The sequence below is a fragment of the Mirounga leonina genome, unplaced genomic scaffold (assembly GCF_011800145.1).
Source record: "Mirounga leonina isolate KUSES-001 unplaced genomic scaffold, KU_Mleo_1.0 Mir_151, whole genome shotgun sequence".
In the NCBI taxonomy this organism is placed as follows: Eukaryota; Metazoa; Chordata; class Mammalia; order Carnivora; family Phocidae; genus Mirounga; species Mirounga leonina.
In genome coordinates, this window is record NW_023270377.1 from 12,477,797 (window position 1) to 12,502,525 (window position 24,729).

Here is a 24,729-nt window from a genome sequence, read left to right on the forward strand (position 1 = left end):
TGAAACTGGACCTTTCCTTACACCACACACAAAAATAGACTCCAAATGGTTGAAAGACCTCAATGTGAGACAGGAGTCCATCAAAATCCTAAAGGAGAACACAGGCAGCAACCTCTTTGACCTCAGCCGAAGCAACTTCTTCCTAGAAACATCGCCAAAGGCAAGGGAAGCAAGGACAAAAATGAACTATTGGGACTTCATCAAGATAAAAAGCTTTTGCAAAGCAAAGGAAACAGTTAACAAAACCAAAAGACAACCGACAGAACGGGAGAAGATATTTGCAAATGACATATCAGATAAAGGGCTAGTATCCAAAATCTATAAAGAACTCATCAAACTCAACACCCAAAGAACAAAGAATCCAATCAAGAAATGGGCAGAAGAGATGAACAGACATTTTTCCAAAGAAGACATCCAAATGGCCAACAGACACATGAAAAAGTGCTCAATATTGCTCAGCATCAGGGAAATCCAAATCAAAACCTCAATGAGATACCACCTCACACCAGTCAGAATGGCTAAAATTAACAAGTCAGGAAATGACAGATGTTGGCGGGGATGTGGAGAAAGGGGAACCCTCCTACACTGTTGGTGGGAATGCAAACTGGTGCAGCCACTCTGGAAAACTGTATGGAGGTTCCTCAAAAAGTTGAAAATAGAGCTACCATATGATCCAGCAATTGCACTACTGGGTATTTACCCCAAAGATACAAAAGTAGGGATCCGAAGGGGTACATGCACCCCGATGTTTATAGCAGCAATGTCCACAATAGCCAAACTGTGGAAAGAGCCAAGATGTCCATCGACAGATGAATGGATAAAGAAGATGTGGTATATATATACAATGGAATATTATGCAGCCATCAAAAGGAATGAGATCTTGCCATTTGCAACGACGTGGATGGAAGTGGAGGGTATTATGTTGAGTGAAATAAGTCAAAAAGAGAAAGACATGTATCATATGATCTCACTGATATGAGGAATTCTTAATCGCAGGAAACAAACTGAGTGTTGTTGGAGTGGGGGGTGGGGTGGGAGGGATGGGGGGACTGGGTGATAGACACTGGGGAGGGTATGTGCTCTGGTAAGCGCTGTGAATTGTGCAAGACTGTTGAATCTCAGCTCTGTACCTCTGAAACAAATAATGCAATATATGTTAAGAAAAAAAAAAAGAAGAAGAAGAAGAAGGTAGCGGGAGGGGAAGAATGAAGCGGGGAAATCGGAGGGGTAGACGAACCATGAGAGACGATGGACTCTGAAAAACAAACAGGGTTCTAGAGGGGAAGGGGGTGGGAGGATGGGTTAGCCTGGTGGTGGGTATTGAGGAGGGCACATTCTGCATGGAGCACTGGGTGTTATGCACAAACAATGAATCATGGAACACTTCATCTAAAACTAATGTTGTAATGTATGGGGATTAACATAAGAATAAAAAAAAGTAAAAAAAAAATAATATCTTTAAAAAATATTCACAAATAAAGTAGTGACTATTTCTTTAACATAAAAAATAATTTTGATATAAATTAGATATATTTTGGAAACATTTACAATAAATTAAAATATTTCTCAGAACCATTCTGGAGTGGGGTTAAGATGATCTGGAGTCCATGCTCAGCTCAGTTCAATAAAACATCCTTCCTGAGTCTTAGTTTCCTCAAAGAAAACTGTAGATCGAAATAAGTTATTTCTAAGTATCCTCCTGAGTCTAAAATTATATACCTCTATAGTGCCAAAGCTAGTACAAAAAGCAAAATAGTTCATGGAGATTCCATAGTATTACTATTTCTGTTCCAAAATATGCCTCTATTTTATATTTCAGAATGTTTTACATTGGTCAAGGTGACTTTTTTCTAGTTTAATTTAATTCCCCTGCCAGTCAAATCACAGTGAACTCAAAAATAAATTAAGAAAGTGAGCTCCTAAAAAACATAAATGAGTCATTTAGCATCACTGGCAATCCTAACATCCAACTTTTTTTTTCCTGCCACCTGATGGGGAGACTTGAAATAAATAGGAGTCCTGGTTTTAAACAATATATAGATAATACCCTCAATGTTTTTCCTTGTTTTCCTAGTTACTATTGGAAAAGCAGAATACCAGCTCTAAACTTAGCAGCAGGAACACCGTGATGAAAGCTTCCATGGACTCCATGGATACTATGATCCCATGCTGCACTACACACTTTACAAATAATATTCCTCATCTTTGCATAGCCCTTGCAGGCCTGTCTAGTGATAACCTTCACTGTTCAGGAAACTGAGGGTCCTGCTGTGAATAGGTTCACCAAGGCCAGTCAAGGGTGGGTAATTGGAGGAGCCAGGATTCGAACTCAAGGCTCTCTGAACAAATAGCCACAACAGGGAGGCTTTATTTAGTTTTCTTTTCTCCCATTAGGGATTTTTTAAAGGAGGATTACTTACCTTATTTTGAAAGATAATAAAAAATTTTTTTAAAGCCCACCTTTCTTTTTAAAAAATTTGAAGATTCCAGGTGCCTGGGTGGCTCAGTCAGTTAAGTACCTGACTTTTGATTTCAGCTCAGGTCATGATCTCAGGATCGTGAGATCGAGCCCTTTGGTGCTCAACACAGAGTCTGCTTGAGATGCTCTCTCCCTCTCCCTCTGCCCCTCCTCCTGTTCTCTCTCTTTCTAAAATAAATATATAAAATCTTAAAAAAAGAATTTTAAAAAGTTGAAGGTTATATAAACAAGAAAATTAATGAGATTTGGGACAAATCAGTTGTCAGTCTCCACAAAATAGATTATGCACAACCCAGCTCCTGAGACACTTCAATAGGCAAGTTATACGGAGGTCCATAGTAGTTTTCAGAATGGATTAAATTCCCACAGCATGCTGTGTAATCCAAAGCACAGCTATAAAGTGATATTTGTCAGTAACAGCGGAACAAGTCAGAAAACGAAGAACATGCATTTTTTTAAGCTGCTTTTAGCAGTTTACTCTGACATACTTTTTTGGATTGCTTTGATTAAAAAAGGCAAGTGAAAAAAAATTTTTTTTTTCTTATTATTACGTTCAATCAATAGTAAAATGCGTATGTCTTGCTCCATATGTATAGACATTCTGCATTCCAGGCACTGTGACAGTGAGAGACTAAGGCAGTGAACTAAAACACCATGACCTCTAGCTGCATGGGGTTCCTTCTCTAAGAGAGAGAAAAAAACAATTTACATGAACTAATATAGTACTAGAGCTCTGATAAGAGCAATAAGAAGAGATGTTAGAGTATAATGAAAGGGTAATAGGTGATTTTTCATAGTTGAGAGGTCAATAAATCTTGATTAAATAGCGATTCAAAGAATGGCATGGGGAGGGGGAGGGTAGGTTAAAAGAGTTTTACAGCCAGGGGAAACTAACTAGGGTTTTTTTGCATTTTATTTTATTATTACCTTTTTAGAGATTTATTTATTTTGAGAGAGACAGAGAGAGAGAGTGAGCATATGAGCAGGGGGAGGGGCAAAGGGAGAAAGAGAATCTCAGACTCCCCACTGAGCATGGAGCCCGACACAGGGCTTGATCTCATGACCTGAGCCGAAATCATGAGTTAGATGCTTAACTGACTGAGTCACCCAGGTGCCCCTATTTTTTTAATTCAAATTCTAGTTAGTTGACATACAGTTCAATATTGGTTTCAGGAGTAGACTTTACTGGTTCATCATTTATTACAACACCCGGTGCTCATCACAAGTGCCCTCCTTAATCCCCATGACCTCATCTAGCACATCCCCCACCCACCTCCCTCCAACAACCCTCAGTTTGTTCTTCACAGTTAAGAGTCTCTCATGAGGGGTGCCTGGGTGGCTCAGTCGGTTAAGCGGCTGCCTTCGGCTCAGGTCATGATCCCAGGGTCCTGGTATCAAGTCCCACATCGGGCTCCCTGCTCATCGGGGAGCCTGCTTCTCCCTCTGCCTGCCACTCTCCCTGCTTGTGTTCTGTCTCTCTCTGACAAATAAATAAATAAAATCTTTAAAAAAAAAAAAAAAAGAGTCTCTCATGATTTGTTTCCCTCTTTCTCTCTTTTTCCCCCTCCTGAATGTTCATCCATTCTGTTTCTTAAATTCCACATTAGTGAAATTATATGGTATTTGTCTTTCTCTGATTGACTTATTTCACTTAGCATAACACACTCTAGCTCTATTCACATCGTTGCAAATGGCAAGATTTCATTCTTTTTGATAGTTTAGTATTCCATTGTGTGTGTGTGTGTGTGTGTATGCCATATCTTCTTCATCTAATCATCAGTCGATGGGCATTTGGGTTCTTTCCATATTTTGGCTATTGTTGACAAATGCTGTTATAAACATTGGGGTGCATGTACTCCTTCCAATGTGTATTTTTTATCCTTTGGGTAAATATCTAGTAGTGCAATTGCTGGATCATGGGGTAGTTCTATTTTTAGCTTTTTGAGGAACTGCCATACTGTTCTCCAGAGTGGCTGCTTCGTAATTGTTGAACACACATGGCTCTTTCCTTGGGTCTGTCCTTGCAAAAGCTGATCCTGCCTAACAACAAACTTACAGCTTGACAAAAAAGCACAAACAAAACCCAATACTTTAAAAAGAATGGTGGAGAGGAACAATGGTTCAGGCTCCATAATAAGTTCATCCTGTCTTGAAGAAAGCCTTTATATTAGGAAAGAATGGGACCTAAATTTACATAGAAAAGAAGAAACAAATTAGGGAGGGTTTTGAGTGACGAGCTAGAGTTTGTATTTTTGAGGAGCAGGGTATGTGATGCCATCAGCATTAAAGGAAGATTCTCCCAGGGGAAGTATGCAAGAAGGACCAAGAGGAAGATGTGTGAGGAGTTATCCCACGTCAGAGGCTCATCACCAGCACCATCTTATCTCTGAGCACATGAAATCCACAGAACTTCAGATATCAACATCTTAATATTATGATGCTATCAACTTCTTAAACACCCTTTTCTATTTTTTTAAGATTTTTATTTATTTATTTGAGAGAGAGAATGAGAGAGAGAGAGCACATGAGAGGGGGGAGGGTCAGAGGGAGAAGCAGACTCCCTGCTGAGCAAGGAGCCCAATGCGGGACTCGATCCTGGGACTCCAGGATCATGACCTGAGCTGAAGGCAGTCGCCCAACCAACTGAGCCACCCGGGCACCCATTAAACACCCTTTTCAATGGGGTGTACAGACATAGATGGAAAGATGCAGAAATAGAAAATATTTTGTAGTGTATCTTTTTATAAACAAGTTTTAGTGTTTGCATTTAATGTAGATAAACTTGTGACTATTTACTAGATGAAGATCACTTTTTGAACTTCAAAAATCCATCACATGTTTAATGACAAGAAAATCATTTTTTACCACCTCATTGTCTGGTCTTAATCTGATGTCAAAATTTAGAGAGGAAAATACCAGACAAGGTTATGCTGAGAACTCATTAAATAAATACCCTGAACTCAGTCAATTCTCTGCATATTAAAAATGGAACATAATTATGGAAAGTGTCTTTATTGTTCAACAATTCTTTTTTACTTTAGAATAGTGCATAAAAATGCAAATGTCTCCTTATAATTTACCACATGAAATATTTATGCCCACAGCTCCCGGCAGCCCCCATAATGCCAATGGTGGGCTTTTAGTTCTTCCTTCCCATTTAAGACTTGACATTCTGAAGCTCATCTTGCTCCCTCTACATCTAGTACCTTCACATATATGATAGAGAAACTACTGATAAAAACCTCTTAGAGGGACAAATAGAATTCTAAAAACTGGGAAGAGAGAGTTTTAGGGTTATAAAATCTTTATAACCTGGATCAGGCACACATTTTGACTTAGGATGTTTTAAGATATCTATGTCTTTTGACAAATTCCAAAATCATATGCCAACAGTTAGAGAAGACCTGACACTAGAGTCATTCTTAAGTAGGACACAAGGCAGCAAATTAACATAAATCTAGCAATCTAAAAAAGAATCTTCTTGAAGAAAGGAGGCCACAGGGACTCAAACATATGTGATTTTTATATTTTCCTCCTTCCTACTGCCCCAGTCACAGCCATGCTGAATAGAGGCTGTCATAGTACAAAGATCTGTGGATTTAATTTTTTGGGAAATTTCACCCTCGTAATGGTTCTGCCATCATCTAGGTGACACCGAGCACATTTTCTTTCTGTGCTTCTCTGTACACATCTATCAAATAAGGGGTTTAGACCAGAGCATCCTTAAGATGTTTTCTGGATCTGAAATTCTATGGGGAAAAAAATTAAAAAGAAGGGGCCAAAACTTGAAATCATATGCTTGTTTCCGGGGCGCCTGGGTGGCTCAGCCGTTAAGTGTCTGCCTTCGGCTCAGGTCATGATCCCAGGGTCCTGGGATCGAGCCCCACGTCGGGCTCTCTGCTCAGCGGGGAGCCTGCTTCTCCCTCTCCTACTCTGCCTGCTTGTGTTCCCTCTCTCACTGTCTCTCTCTGTCAAATAAATAAATAAAATCTTAAAAAAAAAAAGAAATCATATGCTTGTTTCCTTAGTTTAAAGTGAAATGGGGTTTTTATGTGCACCTAAATCCTTACAGAATTGGTATTTGATGAAAGTGCCACCTCCTGAGTCCCAGTGTTCTTAAGATTACAACTTTGGCCCGTTTTAAGGAAGTTTTCAAACTAATTTATGATACCTTACCATAGGACAAAAGAAGGGTGGTTTTACATACAAGACATCCTTAGGTGTTGCCAATAGAATGAGCAATTACACAGCCAAAATGCAGAAGAAACGATGCCAAACCCAAGGAGAAGTAACAATACTATGAAGAGAATAAAAAAAAAAAAAAATACATGGCTATAACTTGAGTTGCCCTTTTCTGAGATACTCAAGAGGGTTTGGCTTTATGAGCAGAATCACTGCTTACTAAGACCACTGGGAGAAAGCAGACCAATTATCTATCGAATGCAAGGAATCCAAATTAACTTTTTCTTCTATGGGAAAAAAATGTGGAATTCTACAGACACCTCTATAGCATTTCTGTTTTCACCTATTTTCTTAAGCAGCAAAGTCAGGATAACCTTTTGAAGAACAGCAGAGAAAGAGAATCACCGGAAAGATCAAAAGAATATTCTACTACTAGACATTTTATAGATTGGGAAGACTTTGGTAATGTAGGACACTTTTATGTAGCCTCAAGACTGAGATAATGTGCATAGGAAATTACTATTAGGCATTTGGGATCAAAATTGATGTTCCTGTTGCATGGGTTATTGCCATAGTTTTATAGAAATGGCTCAGATGTTGTTGGAAGATATAAAATTAGTGCTCATAATGCAGTGCATGGATTCATACAGCAACTTAGAAACCAGGTACAGAGGGTTCATACCTGTGAACGCCAAGATCTGGGAGGCCTTGGGCAAATCGTCTTCCCCTTCTGAACCTTCATTTGCTTATCTTTAAATGAGGCATCTGGACTCAAGGATCTTCAAGTTTAGGATTCTATTGATAAGTACCAGAACACATTCTATATTAGAGATTCCCAGCCCTATTTGCATATTAGAAACATTTGGGGAGCCTTCAAAAATATCCATGCCTGGGCCATAATTAGATTACATTGCTGAGGCTGGGGCCTTGACATGGGTAAATTTTTTTTTTTTTTTACATTGGTCATTTTTTAAAAGCTTCCCAAGACTTTCTAAAGTAAAGCGAGGGGTTCAGAACCACTGTTCTACACTTAACAGGGCATTTTTAGCAACATTTAATATACTTTTCATCACTCTTTTTGTAGACTGGCTGGGTTCTTGGTTTCCCTGGTTTTCCCTATTTTAGCTGAAAGCATTTTAATTATCTTTCCTTACTCAAGAGAAAGGAAAAAAAAATAGGAGCTGATCTATTTTATATTTATTAAGATTTCTTGAAAAAAATTCATAGGTGGAGAAGAAAAATGCTTGACCACATCAAATTTTAAAATGATCGCCATCATTTATTTATTTGCATTATGATTGTTCCCCATCTTCATAAACAAGGGGAAATTGAGCTGCCAAAGCCAAGAACACACACAATCAGTGAGTGGGTGGGTGAGACTTTGTTGTTGAATTTCGATTCTTTTGCTTTGCTTCTTCAGCTAGGCTGCCTTATAATTGATAAGGAAACCAGCACTTTAAGGAAGATAACTGACTGCTTTACATCACCTGCCAAACAATCATTAGGAGATACAAAGTCACTGATCTAAGACAGCCATAAAACATCATACATACTTCTCAGTGTTGTCTGTTTTCTATGCCTGTTCTTTAAAGGTCATAGTTCTCTCTTGATTTTCGAAGGAAAGACAAGCTTTGCCACTACTAGGTGGGAGGTGTGTGGGTAGTGGAATACATGCACAAGTGGAATCAACTTTAATTAAGATTCGAATCATTTTAACAGGCAGATGGAAAAATGTTTCAATCCTCTTTTTTTTTTTTTTTTTTTTTTTAATTCATGAGAGACAGAGCGAGAGAGAAAGGCAGAGGGAGAAGCAGGCTCCCAAGGAGCAGGGAGCCCGATGCGGGACTCGATCCCAGGACCCCGAGCTGAAGGCATACGCTCAACCATCTGAGCCACCCAGGCGCCCAATGTTTCAATCCTCTTTAAAAGAAACAGAGGCATTCAGGCACTAAAAATATTAACGCATGGGAAGAAAAATAGCATTTCCATTCTTCCTGAAAGATGTAATTCTGAAAATACATTCATAACTTTTCCTGAAGCAAACACTAAATGCTAAGAATAATAATCCCATCATCACAAAGGGTAGAAAGAATAATTAAATTCTATCAAAGCAAATGCAAAACTTAGATTGTTGGAATCACAGTTACTAATGGCCATATTTGGGGAGTTAAAAAAGTCATAGCTAATAAGGTTTCATAAGCAAGGCAAGGCAGAAATTTTAACCCTTTTAGGGGTAATATAACTGATGACTACAGAATTGAATGTATAAAGCATTGCAGTTCTTGCTGATTTTAATTCACCTATTCTCTAGATAAGTGTGGCTAGAATAAAGAAAGGGTGCTTGGGAATCATTTTTTGCCAATCTGGAATTTTTCATAGCTTTCTTACTGAAAAACTATGCATATAAATTTGAAGAGGGAGGGAAAAACCCCCAACACTTGTTTAGGAAAAGTCTCTAATTAACTAGGTCATTTTCCACCCCCCCAAAATAGTATTTTAAATGAAGTTAGTCAAGAAGATCAAGTAAAGCTATAGGGAAAACCAATAGATATCTATTTAAATGTTGATTTCTTAACATTTAGAGGGCATTCAGGAGAGCTGGAACTCTTTTCAGAATATGCTTTTACATAACAACCGATTTTTGCTCTAGTATTTGAACCTCTTTGGATTTCAGTTTGTCTGTAACATGAGGAAGTTGAATAAGACTATTTTGTAGACCCAGCAAATATTTATTGAATGCGCACTGTGTAACTCATGGTCTAAGGACAGAGAGTAGGAAGTTAAGGATCTTATTCTTCACTTATTCTCTTGGGAGCCAAGGATGGTAGGATACAAGAGTTCTCTGGAAATTTCATATGGCAATATCATTCCACCTATATTTCTTTCTTTCTTTTCTTTCTTTTTCGTTTCTCCCCCTTCCTCTCCTGCCCTCCCTCCCTTCCTCTCTCTTTCTCTCTTTTTCAGCTTATTTTTAGGTTAGGTGTATGTCATCCGCCTCCTTGTTTCACCTTGGCATCATCTTTTCTTCACATTTTGTCACACACACACACACACACACACACAATGCATATATGAACTGCTTAATCACAAAGTGCCTCAGGAAGAGAGGGGTTTATTTTTCACCTTTTTATGAATTAAATGCAAATAAGAGAGGAGCTGGATTAGATGTTATTCTTTATTTCTGATGTTACCAATACTCTTTATTACCATGATGTCTTGTTTCATAAATTACCTGGTAACAGACTTCTTTGTGGCAAAATCAATCTGAACGATGAATAAGGCCTAAGAGAATTCCAATATCTATTGTTTGGGGTTAGGCTTATGGATTAAAAAAGAGGAAGGGAAAAAGGGAAAAACCAAAGGAACAGGAGGAGAATAAGGAGAGAGTAATATTTGCAATGCAAGATTCTTCAGCTGAGGCTATGATTATGCCCCAGACAAAAACCACTTCTCTGCTGAGGGTCACCAGACCCAGTCCACTGAAGTGGATCAAGGATGCCCAGGCCTTTGTGAGATTCAGAACCTAAGTAAATGTTGCAACATGGGCCAGGAAGGCAAAAATGGCACAGTGTAGAGGCAGGGGACAGAGAGACACAATGTCTTTTTAAAATGCTCCATTCTAGAGGCCCCTGGGTGGCTCAGTTGGTTGAGCATCTGACTCTTGATTTTGGTTCAGGTAATGATCTCAGGGTCTTGAGATTTAGCCCCACGTTAGGCTCCGCACTGGGCATGGAGCCTGCTTAAGATTCTCTCTCTCTCTCCCTCTGCCCCCCGCCCCACGGGCATGTGATATCTCTCTAAAAATAAAGAAATAATGAAATAAAATAAAATGCTCAGTTTTAAATCTTTCTGTCTTTTTTTACTATTTATATCTTTGCATAATGTTTTTGGCTGCCAAATCTTCCCTTATAAGGCACCCTCCTCATTAATAAATGTTCCTCTCATCTTCATTTAAATTCTCAGGTTTTATGGCCTGACATTTCAAAATAAAGATCCTAACACCTGAAATAGTGCCTGGCGTACAGTAGATGTTTTATAAACATGCATCAAATGAATGAAAGACTGAATGAATGCGTATATGTGGTTAAAATGTTTATGAATTAATAGCACCAAAAATCCCTCAAATATTTAGGAATAAACTTAACCAAGGGAGTAAAAGGTATGCACACTGAACACTACTTCTTCCGTCAATTTTACAGGCTCACTCTCCTCTAGCTTAGGACTCTGGAATTTAGCATGAGGCCAACTCTCCATTTTTGTCCCCTTATGTGGCTGTGCATTAATTTTTGAAGGGGACTTAGCTGATCTGCAGTAGGAGACCTTCACCAGAAGGAGCTCCAGTGTGCTTACCCTGATAACTACTGCCCCTCTTGTCTAGCTGGATATGATTCGTGTTCCTATTTCTTTCCCTCCAATTCAGGTATGTAACATACAAGCCTCCAAAAAAGTTTGTTTTGTACCATATGTCTTACTTTTAAAAGCCTTGGAACATAGGTGTCTGAAGACCTTACTCCGGTAGATGTGATTTTGCTCCTTTGTGGATTATATTGAATGCAAGTGGGTGCCTTTTAGGGCTTTCTTTCCCTTCCTCCGTCCCAGACCTAGGGGTTTCTGTTAATTCGAAGACACCGCAAATGTAGCTGACACAGGAGCTCACAATCCCCCAGGGGCACAAAACTCAGGTCTGGCTTCACTTATCTGGCTCAATAGCTTCCATAGTTTTCTCTATTCTTAGAAGAACTTTTAAAATTAATAAGGGGAGAGAGGATGCTGAAGTCCAGGGAAGCGCACATTTTAGACCAACACGGATTGGGAGCTGGGCTCCTTAAATGTCAGCTACTTGTGAGTTTCTGTAAGTCTTCCATTGATTTCACATGGAAGTAGGTCAGGACTGCTTTTAACTGGAGAAGCAGCATGCTGCAGGTTTCATTTTACTATGAGGAGTGAATATTAAAAATTGATGTGCAAAGCAAACCTCTGCTTAATTAGCATCTGGATAAAGACTTTACTGGGAAAGCCATGGAAGTTAATAAAAAATGAGAAAATTGACAATGACATATTTCAACAGCTATTTCTCTGTTGTAGCCTCTCATTTATGAGAAATACTATGGCTGGTCACTCCATGCATTGTCGACTTACGCTAGTTAATCTGTATTGAGGAGGTTAGCATTCTTTCTGTGTCTGTGGCTATACTCAGAATTCTGTACAAAATTTACGTGTTGTTGTTTTACAGCATTGAAATTTTCAAATGCTAACGTTAATTTTTTTTTTGCATGTTAACTGACCACTTTAAAAGAAAAAGTGATTCTATTGAATCGGCTTAAACACAACACCTTTGACTGTCCTCCCTCTACATACTAAATACTTTTTATATTAAGCATTTGGGGTCTTCTTGCTTTCCAACTAATTCATTGGTTAATACCTATGCCTTTTGAGAAGCAGCGTTTTTATTTAAAAAGAAATAAACCATTTTTAAGCAGGAAAAAATATTTATTACATTTGAAAAACAGGTCAACCCCCTCAGTTCTAGTGACTTTCTTTTGCTAATAAAACATCTTTCACAATCTTGTTTCATGTTGCCTGACCTTTTGTTTTTTTGTTTTGTTTTGCTTTCTTTTAAGATTCTATTTATTCATTTGAGAGAGAGCATGAGCAGGGAGAGGGGCAGAGGAAGAGGGAGAAGCAGACTCCCCACTGAGCACAGAGCCCAATGCCTGGGGGGGCTCCATCCCAGGACCCTGGGATCATGACCTGAGCCAAAGGCAGATGCTTAACTAACTGAGCCACCCAGACACCCTTACCTGACTCTTTGTACAATGAAGATGGTGTCCTTGTTCTCAGAGCTGTTCTTTATAGGATAAGGTTAACTGTATTGCATCAGGTGTGATACCCCTCTACCTTCAAGGCTGAGATATCATTCAGCAACCTGAAAATAGTGTGCTCCCTGTGGGAACAGAGAATGGCTTACATCCTCCCCAATGCTTTATGCTCCTCACGTCAGGTATTGGATGAGCCACTTAAGATGTCAGATCCTTTACCCAAGCCTAACTGAAGAGAGTTCTACCAACGGTATGGAATCTCTGAAAATTTAATTCATTTTTGACCTTACTTCGTTTTTTAATAAAATATTTATTTTTTCCACAGAGAGCTAAAAGTCAATTGCCCCTTATAGTTGCATAGCTATTTACATTTTACAAGGTCTTTTCTTGGACCCAATTTTCTTTAATTTTTCACAATCCTCTAAGGAAAGTATGAAAAAAAACGATACATGGAGAGTTTGACATGCCCTGAAAGCACAGATGTGCAGTGATAAATCCATCTTTCAACCGCAGGACATTTGACTCCTGTGTCTTTGCCCATACGGTGTTTCTCACGGACCTCTCTGAAACTACTCTCCATTATACTGAGACTGTTCTTTAGGCTGTTCGAACAAAGGAGTTCTTTAAAATAAACAAAAGTTTAGAAGTGAAGTTATAGGTTTTATTCTCCTTAAGTGCTGGAAATTAAATAGGAAATGGACCGCATGCTGATGCCATGTATAATCTAGCTGATAGTTTTCTATCTACAGCGTAATATCTTAATACTGCTTCTAAAATCATTCAGTAAATACCTATGCTATGCTATTTTTAATGGACCCTCCTTTAATTCTTATAGAAACTACTTAGACTATGAGTACTTGCTTTCATTTCCCTTGCTGAGTACTGTCTAGTCTCCAATCAGTAACAGGACTGACTTCTCTTCTATTTCATATAAAAAATTATCTAAACCTGGGTTCTCCATTGATATTCTTTGGAACAGCTGGTTCTGACATATCTTCACTAGTCTTGACCGCTGCACCCTGTGCAAAATTCAGATTATTATCAATCCTCGGTAATCATGGTAATTCTGTTGGGCTTTATTATTTAAAAAATGTTAGCTTTGGAAAAATAATCCATAAATATAAACTGAGTATGCAACACATAGTCATAGAAACCATGGGCATGTAAATAAAATATATAGTCTTTGCTCTCAAAAATTTACCATTTAATTGGGGAGATTGGATACACATTCATTCACTTTAGTGAACCAGTCATTTGATGATTCAAGGAACACATACCGAACATGTACTCTGTGCCAGAAAAATGTGCTGTGGCTGCAATTTAAAAAAAGACTCAGTATTGTGCCCTGACAACTTCGTTAGGCTGATAAACATTGAAAAGCTAATCACAACACTGTGTCAGAAGAGCTTTTTTATATAAATGGAGGACAGACCTTCCCAACCCCTGGCAAAAAAGCAGAAGAAACAGAGTCCCAAAAGGATTGCTAATGAGGATATCATATTGCATGAGAATCAAGGGGATTGTCTTCAGATGGAGCAAATAAGAATGTCAGACGTTCTGTGAAGTTTAAGAGAACCAGAAGAGGAAAGAGGCCAGGGCCAGAGACCAGTTGGGAATTAGCCCTGTGTGACTTGGGAGTGAGCAGAAGAGGGAGTTGGGTTATTGGAAATGCAGTGGGCGGGGGGTGGGGGACTGGCAGGTGAGGGGGACAAGAAATGGAGGCAGCAAGTGCAGAGCATTCACTTGAATGGTTTGGCCATGAAAGCGAAATAGAGAATCATGGCTGGATAGAATATCAAGCTGTTTTTCTCTGAAACATCAATGGACAATTTTATTTTACTTCATATTCAGAACTCTTAAACATAGCTTGGTTTAGAAACCAAAATGAATTCTGCAGCCCTAGAGTAACATTATCAATCAACCAAACAAGGACCACTCTGAGGCAATCTAATTTCTTAGGTTCTCTTGGGCCAACATTGACAAAAAGCTTTCATCGTTTTGACATATCTGTCTTGTCATTAATCATTAGTAAGTGGTTAATAACTAATCAATCAAAGAAAGAAGCTAGTTTGTGGATCTAGTGGCAACTTTGATACTCAGAATGTGAGAGCTTTGAGGGAGCAATGCCTCACTTCAGCTGTCATCATTCTGTTGGGGGCTGCTAACACCAAAACCTTTACTCGGTCTTCTAGTTCCTGGGAATCTAGATTTCTTGTTTGAATCATGGGAATAAAAACCCCATTAGAATTACCCACCCATACTTAGGGATGAACGATACATGAATGCTCCCAATCTTTATGTGCTGACTCTTCCTACCTTTTGTTTTTCTATCCTTTTCTCTTTCTCAACTTAATTACATGGGTTCCATCTATAACAAGGAAATACATGCAAAATTTTTTTAAAATGTTATTTTATTGAACGTAACTGTAACTTGACCAGAATAAAATGTAGGGGCAATTTTTCCCTCCACCATCAATTGTCAGAAGAATATTACAGACTTCAAGATTTGAATTTTTTCCTTTAAGTTCAGTTGTTCTGGGTATACCAGGCTAGACAGGATAATGCAGCTTTAAAATCCATGTTACTAACACTCTCTCCCCCATCTTAGAGTCTATTTAGTATTTTTATTTCTTCCATTTGGGAATAGCAATAGCCCAGATTCTCCAGCTGATTGGTTATTCCACTAGAAGTGGAACATTTAATTAACCTAGCTCCCATCGACTAACAACAATAATGAGCTTGCTTCAACCGAGAAACACCATGCACCACTACAGACAGTTCATTAAATTGGGGATTGCCATCTATTCACTGAATTCTGAAAAACTGAGTTTTTCAAAAATTAAAAAAAAACGTTTTCAAGTATTTTATAACTCGAACCCATTTTTACCTAGGAACACACACATGCAAGGCTGCCAGTCACATGATAATAGCTCCCCGGATTTATGCACAGCCTTTCCGCCAAAGAGGTTAAATGACCTGGTTGAATGTGCTTTCATTCTCTTTACCACCTAAGTTCAATAATGCATAATGTTAAGCAGATTAGAATTCCTTCTTTAAAATGTTGATCTCTATTATTTTCTTAAAAAATGCATCTCTCTCTCTCTCTCTCTCCAAATCTTGAGAAGTGATCAATTTTCACAGCTATTCACTTACACGGAAACTGATGATGATTTGGCATCTACAAAATGGTCCACATTTATTTATTTTTATTTTTTTTAAAGATTTTTTATTTATTTTACAGAGAGAGAGACAGTGAGAGAGGGAACACAAACTGGCCGAGCAGGGAGCCCGATGTGGGGCTTGATCCCAGGACTCTGGGATCATGACCTGAGCCGAAGGCAGACGCTTAACGACTGAGCCACCCAGGCACCCCAATGGTCCACATTTAAATGCTTTATGGATATATTCTTTATATTTTTCTCCTAATAAATCTGCCTGGAGTGCAATAGACATTCTTTTAAACAGGACACTTAAGAGCAGAAGCAATGAATTTAGCATTCAGCATAGGTCATTTCTGGCTGAATGACTATATTGATTTCAGTGTGGAATTTTTAAGTCAGAGGATATCTGATGTTTTTTTCACTTAATGGTCAAACATTTCTCATTTGGCTTTTGTTTTTCTTGACTATAGTAGCCCTCTTAAATCATTATGCCTATTAATTCAACAAGTTCAATAAATACTTATGGTGCATCAACTTCGAGAAAGATTGCATTGGGCTGAGGGCTACCTTAAAGAAAATGATGAAAAGGTATGGCCCTTGTCTTCCTTGGCCATATGTCTTAATGGGAATAAGAAAAAAAAAAAAAAACCTCACAATATATCAGAATAAGACACACATTGTTACAGAAGTATAAAGTGTTCTTGGAGTTTGAAAGAGATCGTTTCAAGACAATAGAACACACACACACAAAAAAAACTCTATGAAGAAGTAGGTGGACTCTAAGCAGAGATTCAAGGATTAAATTTTGTTTTATGGACTTACTGAGGAAGCCCTTCCAGCAAGAGAGAACAACATCAGACAGACAGTCTCAGAGGCAGAAAGAGGTCATTTTTTGAGGGATCCACACATCATTCAGTAATCCAGAGATGCATCAAACAACAGAGCCAGAAGAGACTCAGTTTCCGCACCTAATATTTTCATTTGAAATGTGAGAAAACTAACACATTAAGAGATGAACGGACTTATCCAAAGTCTCGAAGCTTTTTAATGGTTGAACTAAGATGGAAACCATCTCTTGTGACATCTAGCTCCTGCCCTAACCCTCTAGATCATATTTAATTAGGAAGCAGGAAAAACATAGGGGAGTGAGATGTGGCCGACAGGAACGCCTTTACTTATACCTAATATTTAATGACTTCTAGACGTCAAAGTGCTGAAAATATAGGATATTAAAAACAAATCAAAAACTGGACTTCCTGTTTGAGGTAATTCAGTAGGAGGGAAAGAAATCAGTCCTAGTACATTAAGTACAAGATGAGGGAATCTTGCTTTTTTAAAAAATTGACTGGTGTAGCTTTATTTCTGAATTGAAATGTTTCTGCATTTTATAAATCTAAAGCAGGGAGGGTTCTTCTTAATTCAGAATATTGCTGATTAAATTGCCGACAAGAAATTGCACTTAAAGATTCAGCAGCTGGAGAATGTAAACACAGGGGATAAACACGTCTGCCTGCATCAATCAAAGACAGTTGCAGTCTACCCCCAGAAAGGTGAGCAATTATTTATGAAATTATGTCTTCTTCAGTGATTCTATGTTGCAATCCAAGAAGAAACTGAATGAGGAAAACAGACAATGTCATGGTCCCAATTAACCACGGAGTCACATGCATTTTCAAATCAACGGATTTTACTTATGCTCTTTTAACCTCACCATCTTGAAAAGAAATTTCTTTAGCTTTAAAAAAGAGTAATAATTAAGTAGGTCAGTATGTTCTTGAAGAACTGTATTTTTTAATTTTAATTTTAAAGATAAGTGTCTAATTCTGTCAACTGCACATGAACGTAAGAGAAAAGAGGTGATGCTAAGCAGCATTTTGCGTAGGGCTCTTTTGGAGTGTTTGTTTTACTAGATCGGTTTCCAGATTAATGATGCTGGGGCCTTTACTGCCTTTGAGCATTGGCTGGGGTTTTTGATCCATGGGCTATGCGTTTTCCCTTGCGGTAGTGACGGGCCATCAAGCTACTACATAGTTATGGGCAAGAAGCAAGCAGCTGAGGACAAAAGCCCTACATCCCTGGAGGTAGAATCAGCTAGTTGGTAGCTCAGTATTGAAAATCTCATGGACCAAAGAAATATGCATGTACTTTCCTAAGTTAAACTTGGAGGCACTGAGGTGAGCACTCACATCTCCCTCAGGTCATTTAGGTGATTCTGAGGCCGCCTGGGCAGACCACATGCCTTCAGGGACAGCTCAGAAGCCTGCAGTATAGAACAGCCCATCACAGAGACTAGGCTCTTCAAAAGTGAATTTTGGAGGGTGCTGAAAATTTTGCCACCCCTTTCCTAAATTGATGGCCACTGTTAAGCGGTCCATGCCATTCGGGTACACATTCAGCTTTCTCTTACTAAGCAGATACTGCTGAGAGTGATAACACTATAAGTCAGTAGAATTTTGATGACAACTGGTATATTTTAATGGCACTAGGAAGAGGAAAGAAATTGGGGAGACTGGTCAAGTGTAGACAGAGTATCATTAAAGCCAGAAACTCTAGAGCTAAATAAACTGGATTCGAGTCCCAGATTTACCCTGTATGTGACTCTGGGCAAGCTGTGCCTCACTGTCTCCCATCTTTAAAATGATGATGCTGCTATCACCTGCTTCAGAGCATTGCAGAGAGGATGGAATACATGTATGCAAAATGCCTAGAACGGTGTCTGGTACAGAGTAAGCATATCAAAGTACATGCTACCATTATGATGGAAGCATCTTCAAGGAAAAGGCTGGGTGCTGCACACTTTCCCCAGGTCCTCACCACTAGCTGCTTTGATGCATGCCACTCTGGGCAAAGTTCTTGAAATCTGGTCTTGAAATCATTCCTGAGACAAACCTGTTGGAGGCAGAGGCATGTTCCAAGAACTTCGTCACCTCATTTCCCCCATCAGCACTGTCAGCTCTAATGCCTGGGATCCTTGGCTCAGTCGTGACAGCCAGACCCCCTCATTGCTCTCATAATGTCTGCTCTCCCTGTCCTTCCAGTGTCCCCCCTCAAGGAAGACTCTCATTATAACCGAGGTCCTAGCTCAATTTCCACTCTAAGCAGCTAGAAGGAGCCTTGCTAATGCAGAAACTATCCTGAGGCAATAGTGCAGGACTGTGGTTTTGTCTTTTCAGGCCTTCTGGAATCCTCTAAGATACTCTTCAGGTGTTGTGAGTGTAGTTCAAGTCCTAAATGCCTTTGAAGAATCCTAGAATTCTTATAAGTTCCAGATCCAGCTCCCAACACTGGTCAGGTGCCTCCAAGTCACCATGCATCCAGAAGTTCTGGCTGAAGTCCCAGGTTGAGGGCTCACCCATTCTCATGGCAAGTGAGAGATCCAGACTCATGGATTCTCCTGCATGCCCTCCCTTTTGACTTCTCAATACTTGCTTGGGCCCTAGCCACTCTTTTAAGCCCCTGCTTTCACAGGAATGAAAAGGAGGAGATATAAAGTCCTGAATTACTCTGCTTGCTAAATTTTACAGAAAAAAATATTTTAAACAGGTCACACAAAATGTGTAGGTTATCCAAAAATAAACTAACATTCATTTCAGGTTTCCCAGGACAACTTAGTTCTTCGGAAGTTGATATTCTTAGCATCTCAGATATGAATCCAAGAACTTCATTCAAGACTTAGTAAGTGGGTTAAATAAAGTGGCCTTTGAAGGTAAGGGTCACAGAGTCCCTTCACAGAAGGTCACACACTTACACTGAATGAGAGGCTCCTCATACAAGGTTGTGTATCTCTTTCTTGGGCCACAACTGATTAATGGTGTGATAAGACAGTGAGGGAAAGGGTTGAAGGAGAATAGGAGAGGCGGGGGAGGGGAAGAGAACCCATCTGCATCAATAAAACTACCTGAAAAAAGGTAGGAGGCAGGAAAACCTCAAGAAATAGACATAAGAATTCAAATAAATTTAAACGATATAGCAGTAGAGGGCTAGTAGAGCTACAAACTCAAATAGCCCCTGAAGACATCCCAGTGTCACAGTAATTAAGCTATTAACACTGTGTCACTGTTACTATAAATGGCCAGGGACAATGATAGTCACCACTGGGTGAGGTGTATCCTGTTCTGGTCACCTTGCTAGACACTTTTTTTCAAAAAGATTTATTTATTTGAGAGGGAGAGCACATGAGCGGCAGGGGCAGAAGGAGAGGGAGAGAGAATCTTAAGCAGAAGCCACGCAGAGCCTGACATGGGGCTAGATCTCATGACCCTGAGATCAAGACCTGAGCCGAATGCTTAACCGACTGGCCCACCGAGGTGCCCCAAACACTTTAAGTGCACCAACACATAGTAGGCACGCAACGATAATCATAGCAATGACCCTGAATCATAAAGATGGCTACATTATGTTAGTATACCCTTCCTTTTTTCCTAAAAGTGGGATAATGTATAAATACAGAAATACATTTAAAAAGATTTCCTTCCAAAATCATTCTTTTTTCATTGAAAAAAAATTTTTTTAATTAAATTAGTAAGAGTAAGTTGGATCAGTTGTTTCACCAGCAATGCCCAGTATTTTAGCATCACTGTACCTCAAATGACATACAAAAGGAGAAAGCTGTGTTTGTGGTGTGTGGTGGGGAGGGGAGTGTGGTGGAGGGCATGGAGATAGGTTTTTTGTTTTGTTTTGGTTGAGTTTGTTTGCATGTTTCCTTTGGGTTGTAATTTCTGTGTGTGTGTGAGAGAGAGAGAGTGTGTGTGTGGGGGGGGTGTTAAGAAAGTGAATGGAAAGACAAAGGTTACATCTGATTCCTAAGTTTATTTCATCAAACCAATAGGACCCATTTAGATTTATGATTGTAAAAATACAACATAACATCTAAACGTCTTAAATGAGAGTGTTTTTAAGAGGCTGAAAGATGAGATATAACAGTAGAAAACTCTGTATCTCCATTAATGTGGAATATTGTTATGTATGATGAAGCCCTTTGGCAATGCGGACTCACCATTTTTTAAAATAACAATACCAGATGAGGGGGCCTACATCTTTGTTTTTCTTTGCTCCTTCTTTAGGCCCCCCATGTCTCTATGTCCTTCTGTGAGCTCTATGTGGACCTTAGCAGCTGCTTCAGGTATTGGCATCCACATTGGCTTACGTGTTGATCCCACCCCATGTGTGCATTTCTTTTGTATCTTTCTTGGTGCCTTAGTCTCTGAATTAGTCACTTTACTGTTTGATGTTTCTATTTTTTCCTTAAATTTTCTATTAAAATTTCTCCACATATGCCTTTTCTATCTCCTACTCTCCCTTGGGTATATTATAGAATTTAATTATATTCTTCATTGTGTCTTGTACTTTTTATAAGAGCATATATTCACGCATTTATATTATATATAGGCAAAACCTTTCTTTTAAAAATATTTCTTATTTGAAGAGAAAAATATTTTAAATACTATTATGGTGAATACTCCAAATTCACCATAAACATATTTGTACTTCACCGACTTCTCATGTAGAGAAAAATTTACAGCAATAAAATACAAGTCGATCACTTCTTACATGCCTTGTAGACTCTATCTCTCTGCACAAAATTAAGAAATATTAATAATAACCAATTCAAATAAAATATAGTTAGACTATTAAGTGTCCTCATCTATAGCTAAGCAACATGACAATGTCCCATCAATCAGGGAAAAAAATACTTCCTAGAACACTTAATGTGAAGGCCATGTTTAGAAAATCATGCAGTGAAATGAAATTGGTTCATAGTCTACCACTATCATCTTATTGTATTTCTTTCCTATCAGTCAATCTCTGTCAACAGTTGTAAGCTTTTAAGATATGAAATTAAATTAAGTATATCTTTTTAGATTATTAAAATAAGAGTTGAAGGCATATATTTTGTTTGACATAGATTTTTAAATTAAAACAGAAATATTACGTTTCCTTTGATTTGAGTATTAGGAAATTATCAAAATTGACACTTCCAGTAAAGCCAGAGGGTATGGAGAATAGAAATACCAGCCTTAATTTTATTCCTTAAATGTAAAAAAAAAGAAAAGAAAAAAAAAAAACACTTGAGATTTATTTGACAGAGTGAGAGCGAGCATGAGCAGGGGGGAGCGGGTGGGGCAGTGGGAGAGCGAGACGCAGACTCCCTGCTGAGCAGGGAGCCTGATGCAGGGCTTGATCCCAGGACCCTGAGATCATGACCTGAGCTGAAGGCAGGTGTTTAGGGCTGAACCACCCAGGCGCCCCGCCACTATGATTTTTTTTAGCATTTTCTACTGGAGTCAAAAGTAAATAACATTAAATTATTCTTTGCACTATCCGCATTTTTCTTCCTTTCCCTTTATAAAGTAAAATATTGAAGTTAATGTAACTCCAGACATGCCCTTTCTCTGAAGAGTTGATACATGGTTAATAGCACACGGGAAGGAATTCAATCCTCAGATCCCTAAAAGCTATAAAGAGCCTGGATCACTTTTCCATCTATAAGCTTTGTTTTAGAAGCACACAAAGCTCGTTTTGGACTCGAATGGAGAAGTCTGTGACATATAGCACATAGACAAATTCTAACAGATGGATTTTTCTTGAAATAACTTCATTAGTTAATCATTTCTTTTACATATACTTTTTCTAGCTAATTGGTACAGCTGCCAGCTGGAGCTGTTCAGGATCCTCCAAAGAAACTGGTAGGTAAAAGAAAATCCAATAATTTCACCAAATCTAGGATGAAACGCCCATTAATTTCACACTAACCATTACATAGTTTGAAAGTAAAATCTTATTCTTTCATTTTGTTTCTCCAATTTATTCCAAACACCTCAATTGATTTGTGCTTAAACCAAATCACTCATCCAGAAGAAACTTGGAACTTTAATAAATTATCTAGGTCAGGGTTCATCGAACTTGCCAATATGGCCATTGTGGATCAGATCATCTTTTTTGTCAGCTTTTAAGGACTACCTCTGGCCTGTACCCACTCGATGTCAATAGTACCCTCAGTCGTGACAACTAAAAATGTCTCCAGACATTGCCAAAACTCCCTGGGGGCCAAACTGCTCTGGCTGAGGACCGCTATTTTAGAAGCAGATTGTTCCTAAGTTTTAATTCAATTTTTAAAAAATAGTTTAATGTATGCATGTACGTATGTATTTAATTTCAGACATGTCGAATAGATTAGAATTTTTTGCCTTTCAATCAGGTAAATGAAATGTTTTGGGCAAGGATTATTTAAGCAGTAATACTTCCATAAATCTTTCTGGGTAAATAAGCAAAAAAGACAGGATGTGTGGCTTCTAACACGAATGAATATTAATTATCTAAGAAGCGCCATCACCATTGGGGCACCTGGGTGGCTCAGTCGGTTGAGCATCCGACTCTTGGTTTTTGGCTCAGGTCACGATCAGGGTACAGAGATTGAGGGCCCCTCCGCCTATTCCATGCTTGAATGATTCGCTCCCTCTGCCCCTCCCCCCACTCTCTCTCTCTATCAAATAAATACGTAAATCTTAAAAAAAAAGTGCCATCACCATCTTCATCATCAGAAGTATTAATTTTATTTTTTTTTTCCTTTAAGGAAGGAATTCAATGGGTAAGTAAAACCCTGTGTGGCTAAGTAAAATCCTGTGTTGGGGTAATCTGAGATGAAAATGATTAATTACCAGTTTGGGTGCCTAAGACATTTTTAAGTAAGGGAAAGCAGTGTAATTTAATACAATGGACACTGAGAAAACTGGGATCTGTTTTGACTTGACTGTATACGTATGGAGTGATTTGGGGTTCACAAGAAGATTCAGTCATTCAGATAGAGACATTTCCTGGTCTTCGAAGTTCAACGGTAAATATAATGTGCACCACCTATTTATCACTTAGTGATTTTTTTCTGTAATTTATGTATCAGTGGATCTAGGAATAAGATGCTAATTACCATAGGTGTTAAAAGGGAAGCAAGGAGTCTTTTCTAGTTTAGGTTGAATGTGAGAACATAATAACCTCATGAAGTATACAGGGAGAATCATTCGCCATGTTAAAAAAATACTAAATTCTACCCAAATTTCTATCTTCCCAGCAAAAGATTTGTTATCCAGATTTGCTCAAGCAGGTTTTTAATATAAGATAAAGATGAATGTTAATATTTATCATTATGTTTAAATATATACTTTGTCTCAAAATTCAAGTTATTTACCTAAAAATTCCAGTGATCTGTTTACTTTATTAGACTTTCTAGAGCCACTGTAACAATTTACTGTTTAAAAAGTCGTTCTTGGGCGCCTGGGTGGCTCAGTTGGTTAAGCGACTGCCTTCGGCTCAGGTCATGATCCTGGAGTCCTGGGATCGAGCCCCACATCGGGCTCCCCCTTCTCTGTGGGGAGCCTGCTTCTCTCTCTGCCTCTGCCTACCACTCCCCGTGCTTGTGCTCATGCTCTCTCTCTCTGTCAAATAAATAAATAAAATCTTTAAAAAAAAAAAAAAAGTCATTCTTCCTTTCCATAGCATATGTTACACTACGCCAATTGCCACTTGGAGTTCTTTCAGAATGCACTATCCTTCAGCATGGCAAAGTGAGACAACCCACTTTGATATTTCAACTCAAAGAACTAAAGGCCCTGGGCGCCTGGGTGGCTCAGTTGGTTGGGCGACTGCCTTCGGCTCAGGTCATGATCCTGGAGTCCCGGGATCGAGTCCCGCATCGGGCCCCCTGCTCGGCGGGGAGTCTGCTTCTACCTCTGACCCTCCCCCCTCTCATGTGCTCTCTCTCTCATTCTCTCTGTCTCAAATAAATAAATAAAATCTTAAAAAAAAAAAATTAAAAAAAAAAAAAAAAAGAACTAAAGGCCCTGCACTCCGTGCTTCATCTGCACACCCCGGGCTTCGCTTTATTTTTAAGTTGGAAAATCTTAAAAAAAAAAAAAATTAAAAAAAAAAAAAAAGAACTAAAGGCCCTGCACTCCGTGCTTCATCTGCACACCCCGGGCTTCGCTTTATTTTTAAGTTGGAAAATCTTAAAAAAAAAAAAAATAAAAAAAAAAAAAGAAGAACTAAAGGCCCTGCACTCCGTGCTTCATCTGCACACCCCGCTTCGCCTTCAGCT

General features: G+C 38.8%; 1 protein-coding gene across 1 annotated transcript in view; it reads right to left on the reverse strand.

Annotated features, from left to right (window-relative positions):
- Positions 1-24,729, reverse strand: part of NYAP2 (neuronal tyrosine-phosphorylated phosphoinositide-3-kinase adaptor 2) — a 168,963-nt gene that overhangs the window by 78,189 nt on the left and 66,045 nt on the right. The gene's annotated exons all lie outside the window — the stretch shown is intronic.